The sequence below is a fragment of the Lissotriton vulgaris genome, chromosome 1_1 (assembly GCF_964263255.1).
Source record: "Lissotriton vulgaris chromosome 1_1, aLisVul1.2, whole genome shotgun sequence".
NCBI classification, from domain to species: Eukaryota; Metazoa; Chordata; class Amphibia; order Caudata; family Salamandridae; genus Lissotriton; species Lissotriton vulgaris.
The window spans coordinates 239972317-239995837 of NC_141685.1; the positions used below are offsets into that span (position 1 = coordinate 239972317).

A 23521-nucleotide genomic window follows, 5' to 3' on the forward strand; every position below is an offset into this window, starting at 1 on the left:
TAAAAGGCCAGTCCGACCCTGCTAGCTACATCCCCCCTCCCCCGAACAAGAAGACACTAACGTGGGACAAGTGTTCACCAGAGCAGCAGCAGTCTCACCAGGGAAGGATCTTGCTGCAAGTGATTGATGAGGCACTGCGGATACTCGATTCGGGGGAGTCTTGTCTTCTAATTCTCCTTGACCTTTCTGCAGCCTTTGACACTGTCAATCACAACACCCTCCTCAACACTCTTCAACAGAGAATAGGCATGGAGGGCAATGTGCTTAAATGGTTTGCTTTCTTCCTCTCTGATAGATCCCAAATTATCAAAATCGTTTGGCGGTGGGTCAAGGTGTTCCTCAAGGCTCTATACTTGCACCCACATTGTTTAATCTCTATTTGAAACCACTGGGAAATCTCCTAAGTAAATCCAGGATCCATTATCATCTCTACGCAGACGACACTCAAATTCAAATTCAAATTCAAATTCCTTTATTCGGTACTTAAAAAGATACCATTAAAGTGCATAGCAAATACATACATACAATTTATATAAAAACAGTTAAAAAATTATTAAAAATTTCATATATATCTACAAAAAGGTACAGTTTGTCATTTTCAGGTAATGGGGATTTCCGTCTGCGTTCAAGTGGAGTCTACAGATATTTCCCTCATGTTCCTCAATTTTATAGCAGATTTAATAAAGCTAATAACACTTAACAAAGTATGAGGATCTGGTGCCTTTTGCAAAAATAAAATGGCATCTTTGGCGTGCATAAATTTTCGGATTTTCAAGATCCTTACTAAAAACTTCTTTCTAGGTTCTGAAAAGCGGGGGCATAATAAAACAAAGTGAAGGGTGTCCTGCGGAGACCTAGAGTCGCAGCCACAGGAGCCCTTCACCTCTACCATAGATGTGTAACCAGCAGGACTTGCCAATAAATGATGTAATAAATTCAAACGAAACCTGGTCATGTAAAATCTTTCCTGCGCATTGTACAGTACAGCCAAATATGGTTCCATTTTAAAATTTGTGGTTACCACTGGTCCATGAGCCGCTACCGAGGGTTTTTTGTTTTCAGTGAGCGCCCTCCTATTAGTTGACCATGCTTCAAATGAATTTTTAAGCAATGTTTTGTTCTGTGTGGTCAGCTGCTCTGGGTCAGTGAACATGTTTTTGCAGCCAATGCGGACCAGGGTATCCCTAACGTATTTTAACCACGTGATTTGTTCCCATTTGTCCCGGTTTAGACAGTCCATAATTATCTGTCTACTAAAGCTGGCTTCTGGGTTTGTCCATATCCTGATCCAGGCCATGAGAGGTCGAATCTTGATTTTATCCTCGATATAGGGTTCTCCCAGTTCCAGATGGGTTATATGAGCCGGGGTACTCTGAAGGACCTTGAGTAGTCTTTTGAAAAATTTATTTTCCTCCGTTTGTATTTGTTGTATGTGATTAATTTTGCAGCCCCACACTTCTGCTCCATATTACACTTTCGCGCAGGATACAGCTTTGTATACGTTTAGTATCTGTTCCGGTGACCACCTACCAAGCCTCCTTCCATATGCCATTATAGCACCCGTAGAGGCCACCAATTTGGATGCATGCTTTTCGGCCAGATTTTTAAATTCTAGTTTCTCGTCGAAGAGGACGCCAAGGTAGGAAAATGTCTTAACTACTCCCATCTTATGACTACCTATACTGTACGAGAAGTTATTTTTTGCATTCCGGCCTGTGGTCATGATGAAAGATTTATCCAGGTTGGCTGAAAGGTCCAAAGAATTCATAAAATTTACGAACCCATTAATAAGTTTTTGGAGTCCCAGTGGCGTTCGGGCTAGCAGCACAGCGTCGTCCGCATAAAGGAGGACTGGTACTGAGCGCTGGCCGATCTTAGGGCAGTCCACTTCTAGTTCCATGTTGACTTTTGTCCAGATTGTTTATGTATAAAGAAAATAAAAACGGTGCTAAAATGCAGCCCTGCCGCACTCCACTTGTGCAAGGGAACGGTTCGGTCTTCATCCCTTCGTTGCTGTAACGGACTGTGGCCGTGGTCTCCCAGTGCAGAGCCTTTAAAATGTCTACTATTTCATAATCCACCCCCATCAAGATCATCAGGGCCCATAATTTCTGTCTATTTACACTCAAATCTACCTCAAGGTAGCCTCCACTCACGATCTCTCCGTCCTAAGCTTCACTCTGGACTCCATTAAAAACTGGATGTCAACTCATCAACTGATTCTGAATCCCTCCAAAACTGAATTCCTCCTCCTCTCCTCCTCACTCTCTCCTCCCCCGGTTCAATCATGGATGGATCAGATGAATCTGCTTAACAATAAACCCATCATTGTCGACAGCGCAAAATCCCTTGGTGTCATACTCGACACAAAACTCAATCTACTCTCCCACATTAATTCAATTGCAAAGTCTGCTCGATACCAACTGCGCCTTCTCTGGGGGATTCGTCGCTTCTTCCCGGAGCATGACCTTAAAACCCTGGTCCAATCGCTGATCCTCTCCATACTGGATTACTGCAATTCTCTTCTTACTGGCCTCCCCAAATCCCACCTGTCCCCCCTTAAGTCTGTTCTCCATTCATCAGCTCGTTTCATTTATGGGGCCAAAAGAAGCGACCACATCACACCCATGTTATCCACCCTCCGTTGGCTTCCAAACGAGGCTAGAGCTATCTACAAGACTGCCTGCAGCACCCACAATGCCTTGCGCTCCTCCTCTCCTCGCTATCTGGCGAATAAACTGAAACTCTCTGGAGGCTCTAGACCATCACGAAATGCGGAAAATCTAAACCTCCCACTTTCAAGAAGGAAAGATCGATGGCCCAATCCTTTTCAGGCAACGCAGTGAGAATCTGGAACTCACTTAGCATTGGCTCCGGCCCACCAGCTCCTCCCAGGCCTTCAAAACGGACCTTAAAGTTCTCCTCCTTCAAAGACACTTCCAAAGTTAATTCATGCCCTCACTATTATCTGAAAGAAGATCCTTTAGTATAGAAAATTTCTATTCTCCATGACTCTGGAAGTGCCTTCCCAGTGTGTTCTTGTGGTTTGAGAGTCTGACATTTATTGCAGTATTATCCTTCTACCTGAGTTTGGTACTCGTTTGTAACATGCACACGTCACTGTTCTCTTGTAACACACTGTTTGCTACCTCTTATATTTTGTTTTCTTTTGATACTTGCACAAGTGCCACCATTGCCTACGTAACATGCAGTATTATACCTCTACGTGTACTTTGTACGCTTTTGTAACCTGCACACGTCACTTTTTCCTCCTGTAATGCACCGTTTGCCACCTCTTGTATTTTGTTTGCTCACGATTGTCACTTTTGCCTCATGTAATGTAACTTTTGCTTTTGTAATTTGTTCACTTGTAATGTTCTCATGTATCAGTTCTGTTCCTATTGTGAAGCGCTCTGGCACCTTCGGGTAAAGTCCGCGCTATCTAAAAACGCATAAAATAAAAAAAATACATTATTTTAGGATGTTTACAAAGAGTGAAGGAGGCCTGGGGGAGTCAGGGCGCCTCGAATTAAACATTTATCATCATTAATTATGTTCAAGAAGAAGAGACCCCCGGAGGTACAGACATTAGTGGTGGGGTACAATCTCAGCTGCACAAGACACGATCACCACAGAAGTCAGAAATACCACCGGGGAGATCTGCTTCCTCTAAGAGAGGTCACTTCCTGGGTTAAAGGTCACTTTTTTGGAGAGGGATCATTGATGGGAGTTACCGCATCAAGTGAACCGGGTACCAGGGCTGAAAGATGCAAAGTGGAGTCGGACATTTCTGTCATTTCTTATTCGGAGTGATTAAGAAGTCTCTCGTGTGTAGCGCCTCGTATCTGGTGTAGGGTATTAAAGTGCTTTAGGGCCCGAGGCACAGTCCTGCATCCGGCGCAGCTCCAGGGGAGCAGCGTCTCTCTTCCAGGCCTGTGCGTAGCGTCCCGAGGCTCAGTGCGGAGTCAGAGGCGCTGGATGGAGTGTGATGAACTCTGGGCTCCTCTGACCATGAAACTCCTGTGAGACGTCACTGCAGCACCAAGGAGAGGCTTGTCCAGAAGAGGACGAGGTGAGGCCTGTTCAGAAGAGGTGAGGCCTGTCCAGGGGTGCAGAGGAGGTGAGGCCTGTCCAGGGGGTGAAAGAGAGGTGAGGCCTGTCCAGAGGAGGTGTGGCCTGTCCAGGGGTGCAAGAGAGGTGAGGCCTGTCCAGGGGGTGCAACAGAGGTGAGGCCTGTCCAGGGTGTGCAACAGAGGTGAGGCCTGTCCAGAGGAGATGAGGCCTGTCCAGGGGTGCAAGAGAGGTGAGGCCTGTCCAGGGGTGCAAGAGAGGTGAGGCCTATCCAGAGGAGGTGAGGCCTGTCCAGGGGTGCAAGAGAGGTGAGGTCTGTCCAGGGGGTGCCAGAGAGGTGAGGCCTGTCCAGAGAAGGTGAGGCCTGTCCAGGGGTGCAAGAGAGGTGATGCCTGTCCAGGGGTGCAAGAGAGGTGAGACCTGTCCAGGGGGTGCTGAGGAGGTGAGGCCTGTCCAGGGATGTAAGAGAGGTGAGGCTGGTCCAGGGGTGCAAGAGAGGGGAGGAATGCCCAGGGGGTACAAGGGAGGTGAGGCCTGTCCAGGGGTTGCAAGAGAGGTGAGGCCTGTCCAGGGGTGCAGAGGAGGTGAGGCCTGTCCAGGGGTGCAAGAGAGGTGAGGCCTGTCTAGGGGGTGCAAGAGAGGTGAGGCCTGTCCAGGGGGTGCAAGAGAGGCGAGGCTTGTCTAGGGGGTGCAAGGAAGGTGAGGCCTGTCCAGGGGGTGCAGAGGAGGTGAGGCCTGCTAGGGGGGTGCAGAGGAGGTTAGGCTTGTCTAGGTGGGTGCAAGGGAGGTGAGGCCTGTCCAGGGGTACAGAGGAGGCAGGAGGCATGTCTAGGGGGTGCAGAGGGGGCATGAGACCTGTCCAGAGTGGCAGAGAGGAGGTAATACCTGTCAAGGGGGATACAGAGGAGTGAATGCCCGTCCAGGGAGCGCAGTGGAGGTAGACCTGTTCTTTTCTGCGGGTATAGAGGAGGTAATGCCTGTCAAGGGGGTGCAGAGCAGGTGAGGCCTGTCCAGGGGGTGCAGAGTAGGTGAGGCCTGTCCAGGGGGTGCAGAGGAGGTGAGGCTTGTCCTGGCCAGTAGGGGTGGAGACGAGGTTTGGCCTGTTCAGAGGGGTGGAGTAGGTAAACCCTGTCCGGGTGGAGTACATCAAAGGATAGACCTATCCATGGGGCTGCAGAGGAGGTGAGGCCTGTCCTGTGCTGGTGGGTGCATAAGAGATGAGGCAGGTCCAGGGAGGTGCAGATGATGTGAGGCCTGTACGGGGGTGGGGGTGCAGAGGTTGTGTGGCCTGTCCAGGTGGTGCAGAGGAGGTGAAGCTTGTCCATGCGGCTGCAGAGGAGGTGATGCTTCAGGTATGAGACCTGTCCACGGGGTGCAGAGGAGGCATGAGGCCTGTCTAGGGAGTGCAGAGGGGGCATGATACCTCTCCAGTGTGACACAGAGGAGGTATTCCTGTCCAGGGGGAGGTACAAAGGAGTGGATACCTGCACAGGGAGTGCAGTGCAGGTAGACCGTGGGGTGATGAGGAGGTGAGGCCTGCCCGGGGATGCAGAAGAGGTGAGGCATGTCCTGTGCTATGTGGGGGGGGGGTAGGGGTGCAGAAGAGGCGAGGCCTGTCTAGGGGTTGCAGAGGAGGTGAGTCCTGTCCTGACCAGAGGGGGTGCAGACGAGGTGTGGCCTGTTCAGAGTAGTGGAGTAGGTGAGGCCGGTCCGGGTGGGGCTCGTCCTGTGCTGGGAGTCCAGAGGAGGTAAGGACTGTCTAGAGGGTGCAGATGAGGGGATATCTGTCTAGTTGGGGTACAGAGGAGTCGATACCTGTCCGGTGGGGTGGTGCAGAGGAGGTGAATCCTGTCCTGTCCATGGGAGTGCAGAGGATGTGAGGCCTGTCCGAGGGGGGTGCAGAGGAGTTGAGGCCGGTCCATAGGGGTGCAGAGAAGACAAGTCCTGTCCTGTGCCGATAGGTGCAAAACAGGTGAAGCCAGTCTAGCGGGGTGCAGGGATCTGAGGCCTGTCCAGGGTGGTGTATAGGAGGTGCAGCGTGATCTTTGCATGGCGGTGCACATGTGGTGAGGTCCGTACAGAAGGTAGACAGCGACGATGTCTGCCCTGTGCTGGGGGTGCAGATGAGATGAGATCTGTTCAGGGATGTGCAGAGAAGGTGTGTCCTGACCTATGCACTCGGAGCAGAGGAGGTATTGCCTGTCCTGTGAGGTGCAAAGGCGGTAAGGCCTGTCCAGAGGGGGTGCAGAGGAAGCAAGACTATCCAGGAGGGGTTCAGAGGAGGTCAGGCATGCCCAGGCGGGGTACAGAGGAGATGAGGCTTGTCCAGTGGGTGCAGAGGAGGTGAGACCTGTCCAGGGAGGTAAAGAGGAAGTGAGGCCTGTCCAAATGTGGTGCAGAGGAGGTGAGTCCTGTCCAGGACGTGCAGAGGAGGCATGAAGCTTGGCCAGGGAGCGATTTAGGTGAGGCCTGTCCATGTGATGCAGCAGAGGTGAGGCGTGTCAAGGGGGTACCGAGGAGGTGAGGCATGTCCATGGGGTGCAGCGAAGGCATGAAGTCTGTCCAGGGGATGACGAGGAGGTGAGGCATCCTCAAAGGACTCCAGAGGGGTGAGGCCTGTCCAGGTGGGTACAGGGGAGGTGATCCCTGTCCATGGGGTGCAGAGGAGGTGAGGCCTGTCCTCTGTTGGGGGTGCAGAAGAGTTGAGGCCTGTCCATGGGGGTGCAGAGGAGACTATGCATGTCCTGTGCAGAAGTACAGATGAGGTGAGGTCTGTCCAGGGGTATGCAGAGGAGGTGAGGGTTGTCCACGGAGTGCAGAAGAGGTAAGGACTATCCAGAGGGTGCAGATGAGGGGAGATCTGTCCAGGTGGGGTGCAGAGGATCCCAGGCCTGTCCAGGTGGTGTAGAGAGGAGGTGAGTCCTGGCAAGGGGAGTGCAGAGGAGGTGAGGCCTGTCCAGGGGTGCAGTGGAGTTGAGGCCTGGCAATAGGGATGCCGAGGAGGTGAGGCCTGTTCAGAGGAGGGTGCAGAGGATGTGAGTCCTTGCAAGGGGAGTGCAGAGGAGGTGAGGCCTGTCCAGGGGTGCAGAGGAGATTAGGCCTGTCCAGGAGGTGCAGTGGAGTTGAGGCCTGTCCAGAGGGATGCCGTGGAGGTGAGGCCTGTTCAGAGGAGGGTGCAGATTATGTGAGGCCTGTCCAGGGGGGTTGCAGAGGAGGTAAGGCCTGTCCAGGGGGGGGTGCAAAGGAGGTGAGGCCTGTCCAGGGGGGTGCCGAGGAGGTGAGGTCTGTCCAGGGGTGTGCAGGGGAGGTGAGGCCTGTCCAGGGGGGTGCAGAGGAGTGAGGCCTGTCCTATGCTGGCGGGTCTGTCCAGGGGGGTGTAGAGGATCCCAGGCCTGTCCAGGTGGTGTAGAGAGGATGTGAGTCCTTGCAAGGGGAGTGCAGAGGAGGTGAGGCCTGTCCAGGGGTGCAGAGGAGATTAGGCCTGTCCAGGAGGTGCAGTGGAGTTGAGGCCTGTCCAGAGGGATGCCGAGGAGGTGAGGCCTGTTCAGAGGAGGGTGCAGATTATGTGAGGCCTGTCCAGGGGGGTGTAGAGTATGTGAGGCCTGTCCAGGGGGGGTGCAAAGGAGGTGAGGCCTGTCCAGGGGGGTGCAGAGAAGGTGAGGCCTGTCCAGGGTGTGCAGGGGAGGTGAGGCATGTCCAGGGGGTGCAGAGGAGTGAGGCCTGTCCTCTGCTGGCGGGTGCAGAGGAGGTGAGGCCTGTCCTCTGCTCGGGGTTGCAGAGGAGGTAAGGCCTGTCCAGGGGACTGCAGAAAATGTGAGGCCTGTCCAGGGGGGTGCAGAGGAGTTGATGCCTGTCCAGAGGGGTGCAGAGGAGGTGAGGCCTGTCCAGGGGAGTGCAGAGGATGTAAGGCTTGTTCTGGGTTTGCAGAGGAGGTGAGGCCTGTTGTGTTATCTCTTTTAGTGTTTCCTCTGAACGCTGATTCGGGCTCATGCTCAACATCATTCCATTTCCCTAAACCAATATGACATTTTGGCATGTAAGCATTTATTTAGCATGCATCTTTTTCATTAGGCATTATAAAAAGAGAAGGCAACGGGTGTTACATCGTTCTCAAAAAACAACCACAGAATACGACCGTGTAAGTGCGATGACATGGACATTCTAAGCACTGCACAGTTGCAGGAAGTAACTTAATACTGTATGCATAGGGTTTGTTCTCGGAAATAGACGTGCATATTATTAACAAGCATTTGCAGTGCAATAGTTCTCGCATTTACTTGAGTTTGAGCTATTGGCATTGTAAATGACAATGCCTTTTATTTTGGTTTTTCAAAGATAAATAAAAGGCATCGTCATTTATAATGCCAATAGCTTAAACTCGCATAAATGCGAGACGTATTGCAATGCAAATTCTTGTTGAAATAATTTTGGGAGTCACCATAGGGCCCCAGATGGTTCATGACACAGGAACCCACCTTCTTTAATTATGGAGTTTATATTTACAAACCACTATTTTCAATGAAGCAACGAAGATTATAACTCCCAGAATGCACTTAAATGTAAGTATTGGCATGAATACTCTGGGGGAGAAAGGGGAGGGGGGGTTAGGTCGCTATACGAAAATATTTGGTTTCTACCTTTGCTTTGTGGGAGAGAAGTGTTCAGTAACTTCTATTCAATAAACAACATGGGCATACCCGTAGAGAGGTATGATCACTGTTAGTGACCTAAACAACTTTACACAGGAGCATAGACAACCAGTGGTTGTTTTAGAACACCCCTTACCCACCTTCCTAGTTGGTGGCATGCTTCATCATTGGGGTCCCAGCTGGATTGCCGGATGCAACGCAGCTGTGCTACAACGCCTGATTTACTGCGTAGCAGGTTTTTTAAAAATGGAGTGAAGTGCTATGTGATATGTGATTAAATGTTAAAAATGACTCTAAGAAATAGCCTTGTGGTGGGTTTAATATTAGGACATAGTTAAAATGTGAAGTGGCTAAAAAGTGGAACAGCCACTAGAAGTGAACATATCAGCACACATCCTAAAGTGCGCGGGGAGTGTTGTGGGTTTGTGTTGCTTACGGACCCTTCGAGGTGAGTATCTGTAAGAAAGAAAAAGCATACAATATCAAAGGCATTTAAACATGGGAAATAAATTCTTTATTTGCATGCCTGGGATTGTTGTGCTCCTTCTTGCTCATCGATACACTGTGTACCTGTGAACTAGATAAATCATGCATGTGGACACGTGCTGGCATGCATGATTCTTATCTAGTCATGAACCATGCGTGGCTACAATGTGCCAAGTAATCATAAGGTGAGATCTGACTGTTAAACCATGCGTGGTCACAATGATGCTGTTCAGCCTGGTCCTTGCCTGGCTCAGCAATGGAGAGTGAAACGTCCCATAGTCCCTGTCATGATTCTGGGTCTCAAAACCAATATCGCCCTGTTTAGCCTCCTCCGGTTTTTAGCGAAAGGGTGAATGTGGTGTGATTATGTGTGGGACCTACTACTATGGCCGTTTGTCTCCTTTTGGCCATTTGCTGGGCTCGCTGCACAGTGAGCAGTCTCGTCTTTGCCTTTTCCTGATGAACGCCAGCACACAGAAGGTCGTGTTGGACTTACAGGTCTTTTGGTATTCAGACCCGGGTTGGAGAACCCGATGTTGCTTCGTCTCCATTCAGATGCCCGCACCAGGAAGCCTTGTTTCATGTTTTGTACGGAAAGGTAAAGCTCCCTGTCTTGTGACTTCAGAGCAAACGCTCTGTATTGTCAATGTCAAATGTTTTTGTTAAGTGCACATATCACCGGGAAGGTCTCATGGCGCTGGCAACCACAACAGCAATATTGACGGCAGCAAGAACAGTGAAAGCAGGCTTACTAGGGAAAAAGGCAAAGTTTTAGTTCTCTACGAAAGCTTTTAGGGTCAACTATGGATGATAGGTGTGATGGTAGCTTATTCCATAACATTGCGGCCATGTAGGAGAACGATCAGCCAACATTTCGAGAAGGTCGAATGCGAGGCTGAACAAGGTACGATTTGGTACCGGACCTTAACACCATCGATGCTCATGACGAGCTCAGCTCGTCATGAGGTACACCTCTCGTACACTCATGACGAGCTGAGCTCGTCATGAACAATGGGATTTTAAAAAATTCAGCACCGACGATGAATTTCCTAAGCACTGATGTGGTTAAAGATCTTCCAAGCGTGTACCATTGAAGTTTTTTTGCTAGATATCCAGGGCCGGTGTCATATATTGTCCTGTGTGTAAGACATAGTATTTTGAAATGGCCTCTTTGCCACATCGGAAGCCAATGAAGAGTTTTAAGGTTAGGGGCGGAAGGGGATTCGGAAGGGAGATTGAGAATGAGTCTGGCAGCAGTGTTCTGAAGAATCTGAAGCTTGGAAAGCAGATCCTCATTGAGTGCCACCAGCAAAGCATTCCCATAATCCAGTTGGCTGATAACAAGACCCTGCGCCAGAGGTTTCCTGGCTTCAATGGGTAGCCTGCGAAGAGTACGCATGATCCCATAGCAGGCACCGAGAACCTAGTTGACATGGGTTTTCATGGACAATGAACTGTCGATGGTAACTCCAAGGCTGCGTAGTGCTAGCTTGGGGGAAGGACATGGGCCCAATTCCATCGGTCACCAATCTTGTGTCCTGAATTCCTCTGCTCTGCCAAACAGGATGATCTCAGTCTTGCTACCATTTAGTTGTAATTTATTTCTACCAATCCAATAGTTTACCTGGACCATAAAGTAGTTTTTCGGGATCGTGCGTCGACGTAGCCTGGACCAAAGGTGACAAGCAGTTGAGTGTCGTCGGCATACGACAAGGTTTCAAAACTGTATGATCTGATGATACCAGCTAAAGGTGTTAAATAGAGATTAAACAACATGGGGCTAAGAATGGAGCTCTGTGGGACACCTGCACTGACTGGTCGACTACACGAGCTGAAGAGAACGGTGGTAGAGCGGTCAGCTAAATAGTTCTCAAATCAATCCAGGGCCTTCCCTCTGAATCCCAACTCCCACAGTCGATGTTGCAAGATACTGTGGGAGATGGTATCAAAGGCTGCGGACAAGTCCAAGAGAACCAACATAGCTGCTTCTCTTTTATCCAGTGCAAGCCTGATGTTATCAGTGATCTCAACAACCTCAGTTTCCGTGCTATGAGCTGCGCTGAAACACGATTGAGAGGGATCCAGGAGACCATGGTTCTCAAGATGAGCAGTGAGGCGTTTGTTGACTAGATGTTCTAACACCTTCCCAAAGTAAGGTAACAAAGAGATGGGACGATAGTTAACTGGTAGATCAGGGTCAGCCGAAGCTTTTTTGAGAATAGTCTTGACTTGGGCATGTTTCCATCTAGGGGAACTTTAGCTTGCTCTAATGACATATTAAAGATTGCAGTTAGTGTACTTGCAAGTTGGAGCATCATTTTTTAACAAGAGGGGGCGGAAGGGGGTCAACGGGGGAACCTGATTTGATGTTAGTTAGGCCTCCCAACACTTCAGTGATGGTTAGGGGTTCAAATTCCAACAGCAGGGGTATATCATTTATTTCCGACAGTGGGGGTGACATGGACATGCTACTAATTTGCTGATGATAATCTGTGTCGTATTTGGGGAAAGATTAATAAATGGTTCTGATTTTTATCAGAAAAGGAAGATACTGAATCTATCCATTCTTGGGTTGGAAGGATGGAAGACTGCTCAACCTGAGGGAATGTGAACTCTTTCAGTATTTTATATAGTTCCTTGCTTGAGTGTGCTGCATTGTTTATCCGCTGAGTTAAGTACAGCTTTTTTGCCAGTTTAATGTTTTTTATGTAATTAAGGTGAAAGTGTCTATAGTTTCTACGATCTTCTCCAGTTTTGGTTTTCCTCCACTGACGTTCAGATGTTCTACAAATTTGTTTATCAGTTTTTAGTGTTGTCGTAAACCAGGGCAAAGCTTTTCTTTTTATTTTACCCCTGGCTAAATGGGCAACTGTGTCCAAGGCGGATATGATGGAGTCTTCTAAAATAATTGCAGCCTGTGCCACGGTGTCGGTATGGCATATCTGCTGTGGTTTGAAATGGGCGGAGAAGGCATCTGGTGTTAGTCTATGCCAGGGCTGAACCAAAGTGATTTTATTCAGTCCAGGATTCTTACAGCATTAATGGGCATACAGAATTATAAAAGATCATGGTCAGTCCATAGTAATAGCAATAGTCAGTTTGTATTGAAGGCCACTGTGCTCAGGCCGCATGTTGCCACGCCTCAACCTACCAAAAGCGTTAAGTGAGTGTAACTGCAAATCCCCTTCACCTTCGTCCCACCAAGTACCACGCATGTCAGTGTGGTGATCCACATCACTGCACTGAAATGCAATGGGACGCATAATAACACCTAGTGCCTCCTCAGCTGTGAAGCCGGAGCGCTTTTGGCTGGCTCTGTGCTGCTTGCAAGCAGGCTTGGGGATGGGCTCAGCTCATGTCTTCTTAGGCAGTTCATTGCAAAAACAATGTAGCAACATTCTCACCCGCCGCAGCATTCACTGACGTCACAACTTGTCTCAGTGATGAGTTTAACCAATAAATGGGCCACATGCTGCGTGAGCACACTGCAGACAGTGAAGTTAACTGCATCGCACCCCGCGATGTGGGCCGTGTGGCCTAATGATGTGAGGACCTGCTGCGACCGGACACAGACTGCACTGGAGTGGTGTTGACCTACAGATTAAACGGAGCGAGTGATCGAGTCCTGCACCGTGGCCGCTGCCAGGAGCCCATGTGGGGGGGGGGGGTTGTTGTGGTGAGCTGGCCCTTTCCGCAGTTGGCGCTGCTTGCTACAGAGTACTAGTAAGTGTCTGTGTCACTGGTACATTTCCAATCCTTCTCCAATCATTTTTAGTGCGTCTCATATAATGAGCAAAGTAAAGTTGCAGCAGCTGAACCTGAGGCCTCAGAGCCTGTAGCTCCACTGTGACAGTCTGACTGAGATGGGCTGAGTGTACTCCAGCTGCGGCTGTGGGGCAGAGGCAGCAGCTCGGCACCTGCATCGAAAATCGTTTGCACTAGTGACAACCCACTTCCCACTTAGAAGACACATTTGATGCTATCCCCGGGCTCAGCCCGACAGCCTGTCCTGGCCATCATGTCTGGTCCGCATTGGAGTGTAAATTGTAGGCAGAGTTCATTTTAAACTGCATATAATATAACAGAACACACACCTTAAAATAAAATACAAGTGCAATTTAAATATTGAATAGGAAATCCATTTTTTACAGTATGAAGTTCAAGTTCAAGTTCGAAAATTTTTATATTGCACTACTCACCCAGAGGGTCTCAAGGCGCTTATCCAAGTTTTTAGTTGCTTTCTGAAGGAGAGGTGGTTCTGTGTAAGGCGGAGGTGGGTGGGGAGAGAATTCCAGGTTTTGGCCGCTAAGTAGGAGAAGGATCTTCCCCCCATGGTGGATCTATGGATGCGCGGAATTGCGGCGAGGGCTTGATTGGACGATCATAGTTGGCGGGTGAGGGTGTAATAGGACAGTCGCGTGTTGAGGCATTCGGGTCCTAGGTCGTAGAGGGCTTTGTGTGCGTGGGTGAGGAGACGGAACGTTATTCTCTTGTTGACGGGGAGCCAGTGGAGGTCTTTCAGGTGACCGGAAATATGAGCTTGACAGGGAATGTCCAGTATGAGTCTGGCTGAGGCGTTTTGGATGCGTTGGAGTTTTTTCTGTAGTTTGGCTGTGGTTCCGGCGTAAAGGGTGTTTCCGTAACCCAGTCGGCTTGTGACCAGTGCGTGGGTGACCGTCTTTCTTGTTTCGGTGGGGATCCAGCGGAAGATTTTTTTGAGCATGCGTAGGATGTTGAAGCATGATGATGAGACGGCGTTGACTTGTCTGGTCATCGAGAGGAAGGAGTCAAGGATGAAGCCCAGGTTACGTGCGTGGTCCGTAGGTATGGGTGCGGTTCCTAGGGCCGGTGGCCACCATGAGTCGTCCCAGGCAGCGGGGGATGAACCTAAGATGAGGACTTCCGTTTTGTCCGAGTTCAGTTTTAAACGGCTGTTCTTCATCCACTCAGCTACTTCTTTCATTCCTTCATGTAAGTTGGTTTTGGCTGTGTATGGGTCTTTGGTGAGGGAGAGGATCAGCTCGGTGTCGTCTGCGTAGGAGATGATGTTGAAGTTGTGTTGGCGTGCGATGGATGCGAGGGGACTCATGTATATGTTGAAGAGGGTGGGACTGAGTGATGATCCTTGTGGTACGCCGCAGATGACTTCGGTGGCCTCTGATCTAAAAGGGGGGAGGCGGACTCTCTCGGTTCTTCCGGCGAGGAACGAGATGATCCAGTCCAATGCTTTCCTTGTATTCCGATGTTGCTAAGGCGTTGTATGAGGGTGCTATGACAGACTGTGTCGAAGGCTGCGGAGAGGTCAAGTAGGATGAGGGCAGCTGTTTCTCAGTTGTCCAGTAGAGTTCGAATGTCGTCTGTTGCTGCGATGAGGGCGGTTTCGGTGCTGTGTTTGGCTCGGAAGCCGGACTGTGAGGGGTCGAGGGATTTGTTGGATTCGAGGAAGGCGGCGAGCTGACTGTTGACGGCTTTCTCAATGACTTTGGCAGGGAATAGGAGGAGCGAGATGGGGCGGTAGTTCTTAAGTTCAGTGGGGTATGCTGTGGGTTTCTTTAGAAGGGCGCTGAGTTCGGCATGTTTCCAGCTTTCCGGGAAGGTAGCGGAGTTGAAGGAGCAGTTGATGACGTCACGGAGATGGGGTGCGATAATGGAGTCTGCTTTGTTGAAAATGTGGTGGGGGCATGGGTCGGTTGGCGATCCCGAGTGGATGGAGTTCATCAGGCGGATGGTGTCTTCAGTGGTGATTGGGTTCTAGTCGCAAAGGATGTTAGAGGGCGGTTTTGGTTCGGAGGTGGGTGGAGTGGACTGGTCTTCGGACTGGTTTCCAAAGCTGTTATGTATGTCGGCGATTTTGTTGTGGAAGAATGAGGCTAGGGAGTCGCAGAGGTCTTGGGAGGGAGTGATGTCGTTGGTGCTGGCGGTGGGGTTGGTAAATTCTTTGACGATGTTGAATAGTTCCTTGCTGTTTTGGGCGTTGTTGTCAAGACGATCCTTGAATGCTGATTTCTTGGTGGATCGGATCAGTGGGAGGTGTTTGCGGGTGGCGTTCTTGAAGGTGGTCAGGTTGTCAGTGGTTGGGTTTTTTCTCCAGGCTTTCTCGAGGGTACGACAGAACTTCTTGGATTTCTTAAGGTCATCGTTGAACCAGGGGGCTTTTTTGCTACCTTGCTTGATTTGATGGTTTTTCAAGGGTGCTAGTTCGTCGGCACTGTGGGTGATCCATTGTGTGAGATTGGTGGCTGCTTGGTTTGGGTCCGATGATTTGCCGGGAGGGTTTTGGTGAAGCGATGTGAAGAGCTGGTTGGTGGTAATTTTGTTCCAGTTTCTTCGGGGAATAGGTTGTGGGGGGTTGTGGGTCATGGTCTTCTTGTAGTTGAAGTGAACGCAGCTGTGGTCAGTCCAGTGGAGAGCTGTGGTGTGATTGAAGGAGATGTGCTTGCTGGAGGTGAAGATTGGGTCGAGCGTGTGTCCGGCATTGTGCGTGGAGTTATTGACAAGTTGTTCGAGTCTGAGGTTGGCCAGGTTGTCTAGAAGGGTGGTAGTGTTGCTGTCGTTTTTCTTTTCCAGGTGGAAGTTGAGGTCTCCCAGTAGAATGTAGTCCTCGGAGGGGAGGGCATATGGGCTGATGAAGTCGGTGATGTCTTCGCTGAATTGTGTGCGGGGTCCTGGTGGTCTGTAGATGAGAGTGCCTCTGAGTGTGGTCTTGGGGTCGGTGTGGATCTGGAAGTGAAGGTGTTCGACGGTTGGGAGGTAATCGTCGGAACTGGTCGTGATGCGGATGGTGTTCTTATGGACGATGGCGATGCCTCCTCCTGTTTGGTTGGTGCGGTCCTTTCGGGTGATCTTGTAGCCGTCTACATAGAAGAATTAGAAGAAAATGAACGTTATCTTTTATTTTCTATTTTGTTTTACATATGCAATATTATGTCATTCCGAATGTTGTTTATTGTTAAATGAGACCCATACAGTCAAGTGCTGGCTGGCTGCAGTGCTGCCCTGCTCTTAGTGGTGTTTCTCTGCACTTTCATTTAACGTTTTCAAAAAACACTCTGGTATCGCTGCCAGAGTGGAAGATAAGGCTTCCTACTAGTAACAAGTGGCCTGTTTGGGGCAGGGCTCTCTATATGTCATTTTGTTTAGTGCCCTTCTGTTTCCGGTGCCTAGCACCAGTTTCTCAAATGGCTATAATTTCTGTTATTTATATGTTTCCCTCGTCTTCATTGCTTGATTTTCCTCATGAAAAAGTGTCACTCATAGACGTTGAAATGTCACTCATAATTGCACTGCAATTATGAAAATGTCACACGTAGCAATCTGAAACCATGGCAGCTATGCGCCTGCACCCGTAAGAACTTGCACCTGTTCTGATACTTCTATTGCTGACTTTGGGAGCACTTTTCTGAGATTCATTTTGTAGTGCGCAGGAAGCACTTCAACTATTATCCTGCTCACTAATGCGCTGGAAGCAATTCCAGTATGTTGTCCATTATCGCGCTTTCTGTGCTGTACCTCTTTTGCTTGAGGTTGTCTAGAGAGTTGGTTTCCCCGCTCTAACTCTTGTTTTATCTCTACCGATGTTCACCAAACTAACGGAGGCCACAGTGAAGAAGCGACTAACCAACTACCTAGAGTTTAACTTCTGCACAAAGACCAACCAGGGCTCCAAAATGGTCTCGCTACAGAGACAGGGTCGGCTAAAGCCTAGAAGGATATTAGAGACATTATATATGGGGGTTGTGGAGGTGAGGCCTCTGATTTTATGAGATCTGCCAGCAGCCTGTGACACCATCTCCCACTCCACTTTACTACAGAGATTGGGGGTAAGTTCTTGCTTGGTTCTTATCCTTTTTGAAAATCTCTCCCAAGCGGTGGCATTAGCTAACTTCAGATCAACCCCGAAGACGATCACTACAGGAGCCCCCTCTCCAGGGCTTATTTTGAGGCACAATCTTGCATGGCCCACTTGTCCTGCCTGATTGAGCCTTTCAATATCATCTCTGCTCGATGACACACAAATCATTAGATTAGAAGAAAATACAGGTACGATAGCCAGTAACTTCAGGTGCTACCCCCAGGAAGTCGGATATTGGACAACCTCAAACTCTCGTGCTCAACAGTGAAATAACTGAAATGGTGGTGTTTGGGACCAAAGCCTCACAGGCACAAGAGTGCTTCCCAGTGTCGTAGGGAGCTCCACCAATCCCATTCCATCTGTTCAGTAGCTCTAGCAGGAGGAAGGGCACCAGGATCTGAATGTCTGATGTAGAGTTATGCAAAGCTTTAAAACATATACCAACACCTCATCTGCTGGAGGCGTATGCCGGGGCATTCAATGGCGGTGTGTTGTTACCGTCGATATGTGAAGCAATCAGATCTGTCTCTGCTTAACTGTGATAATAAATTTCTACCTGAGGTGATGCGACTCGGCTATCCATCTCATTAGAGAGAATAGTCCCCCCAGTACAGTCGGGAATGATCCTGCATAGACCCACAGCTATTAATCTATAGACAGTGTTTGCAGTGCTGCATCACCTAAAACCAGACACAAAGGTGGCTGATGACTCCTTGGAATCCAGGGGCATATTATCAAGGCAGGCGAAATGAAATTATCGCCGCTTTTGCGGTGATAGCAAGCTTTAAGGTGTGCGATTTGGGGCCCGCTTTGCATGTCAGCGATATTTATCGCTAATGGCATGCAAAGTGGTCGTACCAACCAGTTAGCAACTGAAAGCAGTCGCTAACGTCGCTATCGTCTATTAGCAAGGCAGGCGGAGCGATATATCAGCGAATAGCGCTGAAAACTAATGCCTGCTCAGACCTGTTCTTAACCTGTATATCCAATGGGAGGTGGATATTCAGGTTAAGACCATATTAGCGATAATGCCTGAATATCGCTGGATTCCCAGCGATATTCAAGCAGTTAGCCGCTATCGCCGGATATTTTACTGCATTGGAGATAAACGTTGCTAATAGCACGTTATCCCTGCTATAAAATCCGGCAATGCTTGGCGATAAAAAAAATGCCGCTAAGCTTCTTTAGCGATAAATATCGCTAGTTGTTGATAATATGTCCCCCAGCTCTTCCCAGAAACATCTCTTTCACTAGCGTTTGTCTCTGCAGACCCTCCAGATTCCCCACCATTAACCATACCGGGGAGCTCATTAAAGACCATTCAGCAGTCTTCTGCTGAAAAGGTCACATAGACTTTTTGAAAGGAAGTCGTGACTCCAGACCGCCACACTTCTGTGTCCAGAGCCACGCTCTGGCCTCCTTGTCCATTTTAAGCCAACACATGCAGTGTGCACGCAAGATGTTGTGTGTGCTGAGGCCAAAATATGATCAGGATACCATATTCACTTACAGCTCCATCTCTCAAGGCAAGGGTACATGGGCCTTAGCTACAGTATTGGATAGGGTGAACAAACAGGGCCCAACCCGTCTATATTTTTGCCTTAAACTAAAATAATTGGCCTCTGATATTTACATTTATTTATTTTAGCCTTTGTTTGTAAATTCATAATATACTGCAGCAGAACTTTGAGCGGATAAGGATGAAGGTTGTGTCAATGAGGTCCGAGTGGGAGGAATTTTAATATAATGTAAACACATGAAATGAAGAGTAAATGCAAGTTAAACTATTCTGTATGAAATGGTCAGTTGGTCAATGTTATATTTTCTGATGTCTTTGTGCCAAACTGGAGGGTTGCTAATTTGAAGCCAATTGTTTAATCAAAGAATTATAACAGGATAAAATATGCAAAACTAAATATTACTTATGTGGTATTTACAAGGTTCGAGCCAATGTCCCAATCTCAGATTCTCAACGTTTAGCTAAAGTCAAAGCTGAGTCCCCTGCACATCTCTGTCCTCCTCATTAAATTGCCGCCTTATCTACTCTTCTTGCGCCTGCTATTACATCACTGTGTTACCAGTCTCTGACCCTGGCCACCATTCCATGATTATGGAAAGCAGCACATGTCACACCTATTCTAATAAATCCAATTGAGATCCCATGGAACCAACTAACTAATGACCCATTTCGCTCTCCCTGTGTTGGGCAAAGTTCTTGAGTCCTACGTCAACAGACAGCTCTCCTCCTACATGGAGAATCGTTGCTTGCTGGATGCCTCCTAGTCGGGCGTCGGACCTTCCCAAAGCACCGAAACTGCCCTACTATCAGTAGTAGATACAATCAGGTTATCGTGCGCCCGGGAAATCCCACCATGCTGGTCCTGCTTGACATGGCGGTGGCATTACAAACCTTCTCAAACTCCATATTGATTCAACGTATGTACCAGATATGTATATAGGGCACTGCCTTCAAATGGTTCAAAGATAGGGTCCAAACAGTGTCCATGGGCACTTAGCATTCCAAAACCAATCTCCTGGACGAAGAGGTCCCTGAGGGATCCTCCTTGCGCCCTACGCTTTTTAACATTTATGCATCCCTCCTGACCCAGTTTGTCAAGTCAGGTTGGAAATACTTTCTTATGCACACAACACCGGCCTGGTCATCTCATTTGGGCAGGACACTAAGAACGTCAAACAGCAATTTGTCGCCTGCCTGAGGAAAATCACCATAAGGATATTCGTCAAATGTCTCTAATTAAATGGGGACAAAGCAGAAATGTTCCCGTTTGGCAGAGCTGAGTTTCACTGAACGGACAACTCATGGACTGCTGAGCTTGGCTCTGCCTCATCGCCCCTTGAAAGAGCCAGGAACCAGGGTATACTCTTAGATGATAAGCTATCTATGAAAGACCAGATTGCCTCCTCCTGGGGCACTTGCTTTGGCATATTGCACCCTCTTAGGAGAATCTTTAGGTGGCTTTATTTAGGCTCCTTGACTCTCACCGAGGCATTACTCATCAGTCGTTAATCACCAGTTGCCTGGATTATGGCAATGCCCTAATTCTAGAATCAAATGAATCCCTTTTTATCAAACATGCAGTTGGTTCAAAACACTGCTGCCCGAATTGGTAAAAAAAAATGCCTCCACGGACTCCATCAGTCCCCACGCTCAGAGCCCTTAGTTGGCTCCCCATTAGAAAGAGAGCATTTGTTCAAATTGCTCTGCCTAACCTACAAATCTTTGTGAGGCATAGGCCCAAAATACCTACTGGACAGACTCATTCTCCACCACCCTGACAGAAATCTAAGATCTAAAAATCAACTTCTTTTATGCACTCTGGGTATTCCAACATCATATGGTGGCCGGGCTTTCTCCAATCTTGACACTTATTTAAAGCTTTATGATCAGTTGACTTTTGACCTATTTGGCAGTCTCCGGCAGAGATGTCCCTTCAAGGCTGAGTGACTGCGTTTTATCACGAACCCAGGAACAACAAACTTAATTCAGCTAAAAGTTAGCCATAAAAGTAAACATTTCAATACCAAAATAAATGTTGCCATAATTTAGATTAGGGTAAAACATCTTTAAATAAGTCAAGAACCCATTAACATAACATAGGACGGCTGTACAGAGTATAAGATCAGCTGTCACAAACTTTGCGAAAAGATTGATTGTGTAAAGGTTTACTGTGCTATCAAATGTTACATTTTTAGTAATAGTAATAGCAATCATACTGTACCTCGTGTAAACCTGTTTTATAGATCTATATTAAAACAATTAATTCCTGAAGTGCTGGTAACACCCTTACAGTAGTCTCAAAAAGAATTACTCTTTGTCACTGGGAACCTTCAGGTTTGTCCCACTTTAGGGTGGTCTGCCCCATTGCCTGTACTCATCTAGTGCAGCTCTCCGACACCAGTACAACTGCAACAGCCAGGCAGGATGCACACATCTCAGCTATAAAAGTCTTGCTTGTTTGGCGCTGGGAGGCAGGAGGGATCCTGCACATTGCAGCCTCAAGGATACCATTGCCTCTAGAGATGCTAATATGGAGTGCGGAGACCTGCAGTGGAACCGCCTTGAACGAGTGAATGAAATCCATGCTGGGGGCGTATGATGGGAATGTGCCTTTTCTGTTTATTTCTTCCATCCAGCCTCTATCGAGGTGCACACATTGTCCGATCATGGGACAGAGGCACAGAAAAAGTAGGATTCGCCTTACTAAACAGTTTGGTAAGTTACCAATCCAAGGAACGCAGAACTACTTGTTCCAAAGGTTATTACTTGACCATGTTCCATTCTAGGGAATAGCCCATGAGAGTGGACACTGTGTACCCACCCTCCCTAGATCCAATGTCTATGTGGTGTCATCAGTAGGTTAAGAATAAGGTGTATTAGACACTCACCCAACTGCACCTGGAACACAGCTGCCTGGACACTCCTGGCGATCCATCATCAACACTCCAGGAGCCACAGGAACGGAATCTTGAGTTAAAGACACATCACCACAGTCTAGGCCCATTTTTAAAAGCACAGTTTTACCTACAACCCTTGGATGATCGTAAATACCCACGATCTTGGACATAAATAGGAGTAGAGCCATAAATGTAATCAGTGATTCCATAAGCGCACTATTAGACAAATTGATAGGCCAGGGTTAAACAATCTCCTGGTTGTAGTTTCCTAGAGCAGTAAACCACACGTGGGGTGGCAGAGAATGTGATGGTGGGGCTGAGGGACTACAATCCCAGGATAATGACCTGTATTGAGGCCCTGCAGAAACCTAACATTTGGTGTTTATTTGCAGCATATTTTGGTAAAGTGGTAAAGCCAGGATTAGATGTAACGTCTAGTGGTGGTGTCTGCACACACCAGTGAATTGCCCACCGTGTTAGGGTCTTTGTGATTTTTTTTTTACAGCATTTGCTAGCTGTATTCAGCCTATTTTAAGCGCCTCCCCACCAATGCTTATGTGAAGTGAAAAAGGTCAGAAGTAGATTGAGACCTTTTCTTTTAGCCGTGGAGCGGTAGGGGCTTGTGGTCGGGGACTACTGTCCCCAGAACCAGTCCATGACACTACTAACTAAAGTAGAATGGTACACATTACTGGGCACCGAATGCCAGTGGCAGAATACCTACCAGCTCTTGTATATTTGTGTTGCGTTTTATGGCTAGAGCCCTTCCTTGTCACCTCACACTCCCCCGCACACCCCCAGGATGTTTGGTCTGTTTGCGAAGGTGGTTTCGTGTTGGGTTCATGTAAGGTGTAGAACCAATTTCAGGTGTCCCCTTTGGATGTATGTTGGCCCTACAATTGTGTGATTCTGCATAAGGTTAGTAATGCTCTGCGTTCTCTCCTCTGACCACAGGCCCACTGCTTTTTAGAGTTACTCCTTGCATTGAGATTCTTTGTAAAGCAGATGACCCTTGTAGGGAAAATTATAATCTCTTTGACACCACTTGGTACCTAATACCAGATAACTGGACGGAAAAAGGAAAAGAACTGACTGTGCATGAATTACTGTATTGTAATACTTCCTTGAAATGTTGCTCTTTTTGCACATCCTTCAGTCCATATGAAACCAGTGTTGGCTCCTACCCCCTCAACCATGCACCCCTCAACCTCCACCACCTCCACCACACAGTTCCATGGATCCTGCCAGCTATTACATGCTCACCTGTCAAGAGAACTTACAGACAGAATAGGACCTTTCCTGCTGGAGGACCACTGAACACTTCCTGTTAGTCACTCCATGGGGTATAATCCCATTGATGCTGCTGCTGCACAGAAGCAATGCACTCGGGTGCATTCCCTGACTTCACCTGTCCGAATGCCAGTAGCCCCCTGACCTCCATTCCCACATAACTGCCCTAGAGTGCTCTAATCTACACCATCAGGCTCTCATCCCCTTTTCTTAGGGGAACCCCAACACGCGCTTGCCACATCAATGACATCACCCTCCAAACAAACTTCACTCCTTCAAAAAAATAAATTAATCTCCAATGGTTTCGGCAGGTTCATCTCTGCGCCTTCATCAGGGGCTCCAAAGGATGAGAGGTGACCAATACACACTTGAACAACATCCCTGTATCCTTCAGGACCGCCACCCCAAAGCTGCTCATATTTATGAAAGAGGTCAAGATGCACCTCTTTAAAGAACACTAAATCACAAGTGCATTAACCGTCCACAAACTAGTTACCCCTCCTATCACTCATTCACTTTATGCTTGTCTTTGACCATGTACAGTGCTCCGTTGCCTTCTGGCTGGGTTAGTGCTGTAATAACAGCATACACATACATACATTCATCCACATTAGCGTGACTGTGTGCCCTTGTTCAGATTCCCAGTCCGCTCCTATACCTGCCTGGCCCTCTGCTGGGAAGCTGTGCTGCCCTCCATTCACTGTTGCAGCCATGGAAGGGGTGACCACCCATCGTACAAGGCATTGCTTCACTCCTT

The 23521-nt window shown here is 48.4% G+C and overlaps 1 protein-coding gene across 6 annotated transcripts in view; it reads left to right on the forward strand.

Annotated features, from left to right (window-relative positions):
* The window catches only part of LOC147745336 (uncharacterized), a 460883-nt gene that overhangs the window by 430405 nt on the left and 6957 nt on the right, over nucleotides 1-23521 (forward strand). Inside the window, exons 1-2 of one of the 6 annotated variants that reach the window (XM_086952254.1) lie at nucleotides 3950-4097; nucleotides 4347-4379. The exons of 1 other annotated variant lie outside the window; for it this stretch is intronic. The gene's annotated coding sequence lies outside the window, so the exon portion shown is untranslated. Of the gene's footprint in view, nucleotides 1-3949; nucleotides 4121-4346; nucleotides 4380-4770; nucleotides 4800-23521 lie in introns of those variants that run through there. 4 more of the 6 variants (XM_086952253.1, XM_086952252.1, XM_086952250.1 and 1 more) reach the window with 4 other exon arrangements.